We start from the raw sequence: 1,954 nt of genomic DNA, 5'->3' as shown, positions 1-1,954 counted from the left end.
CTTAAGATCTCTTTCATGAACTTAGCATAAGATGGTATTTGCTCAAGTGCTTCTGCAAACGGAATCTTTATTTCAAGAGTCTTGAGATAGTCTGCAAAGCGGGCAAATTGCTTATCCTGTTTCGCCTGGCGGAGTTTTTGAGGATAAGGCATTTTGGCTTTGTATTCCTCAACCTTAGTTGCTGCAGGTTTATTACCTACAGAAGTGGGTTGGGAAGCCTTTTTAGAAGGGTTGTTATCAGCACTTGTATGTGACTGATCACCCACTGGCATTTGAATGCCAGGTGTGGAAGCTGGAGTGGCGTTAGACGCCACCTCCTTGTTTGTCACTGGCGTTTGAACGCCAGAACCATGTTCCTTTTGGGCGTTCAACGCCAGATCCATGCTTGTTTCTGGCGTTGAACGCCAGGAATGAGCATGGGCTGGGCGTTCAGCGCCAGCTTCATTCCTCTCTGGGCTCTGATTGTCCTCAGAGGGATTTTGAGTGGACATCTGTTCATTTCTTAGCTTTCTGCTGCTTTGAAGTGAGGTATTTAATGTTTTCCCACTTCTTAATTGGACTGCTTGGCATTCTTCTGCTATTTGTTTTGACAGTTGCTTTTCTGTCTGCTTTAATTGCACTTCCATGTTCCTGTTAGCCATTCTTGTTTCCTGTAATACTTCCTTGAACTCGGCTAGCTGCTGAGTTAGAAAGTCTAATTGTTGATTAAATTCCTTAGCCTGATCCACCAGACTGAGTTCTGCAGTTACTGTTTTAGCTTCTTCTTTCATGGAAAATTCACTACTTAGGTACAGATGTTGATTTCTGGCAACTGTATCAATAAGCTCTTGAGCTTCTTCAATTGTTTTTCTCATATGTATAGATCCACCAGCTGAGTGGTCTAGAGAAATCTGAGCTTTTTCTGTAAGCCCATAGTAGAAGATGTCTAATTGCACCCACTCTGAAAACATTTCAGAAGGGCATTTTCTCAGCATCTCTCTGTATCTCTCCCAGGCATCATAAAGGGATTCATTATCTCCTTGTTTGAAGCCTTGGATGCTTAGCCTTAGCTCTGTCATCCGTTTTGGAGGGAAATAGTGATTCAGGAATTTTTCTGACAGCTGTTTCCATGTTTTTATGCTGTTCTTAGGCTGGTTATTTAACCACCTCTTAGCTTGATCTTTTACAGCAAATGGAAACAGTAATAATCTATAGACATCCTGATCCACTTCTTTATCATGTACTGTATCAGCAATTTATAGAAATTGTGCCAGAAACTCTGTAGGTTCTTCATGTGGAAGACCAGAATACTGGCAGTTTTGCTGCACCATGATAATGAGCTGAGGATTCAGCTCAAAGCTACTAACTCCAATGGAGGGTATACAGATACTACTCCCATATGAAGCAGTAGTGGGGTTAGCATATGACCCCAGAGTCCTCCTGGACTGTTCATTCCCCCTTAATTCCATAATGGAATAAAAGAGATGGTATGTATGTTGCTATTGTCTAAAAAAAAATTAATTTTTATAAAATAAAATTGAAACAAAAAGTAATTGAAAAATAATTTGAAATTGAAATCTGAATTTTAAAGAAAAATTTCGAAAAAAAGTAGTTCAAAATTAATTGGAAAATAAAAATTTTTGAATTTTGAATTTTATGATGAAAGAGAAAAACACACAAAAGACTCGAGACTTAAAATTTTTAGATCTAGTGCTCCTTGTTTTCAAAAATTTTTTGGAGGGAAAACACCAAGGAACACCAAACTTAAAAATTTTAAGATCAAGACACAAGAAAGACTCAAGAACACCTTGAAGATTCACAAGAACACCAAGAACAAAAGAAAAATACCAAACTTAAAATTTTTTAGAAAACCAAGATAAATTTTCGAAAATTAAAGAAAGATCAACAAGAAAACACCAAACTTAAAGTTTGGCACAGGATTAAATCAAGAAAAATTATTTTTGAAAAAGATTTT

Source organism: Arachis duranensis, chromosome 5, assembly GCF_000817695.3.
Source record: "Arachis duranensis cultivar V14167 chromosome 5, aradu.V14167.gnm2.J7QH, whole genome shotgun sequence".
Lineage (NCBI taxonomy): Eukaryota > Viridiplantae > Streptophyta > Magnoliopsida > Fabales > Fabaceae > Arachis > Arachis duranensis.
Note: the sequence above shows the minus strand (reverse complement) of the source record.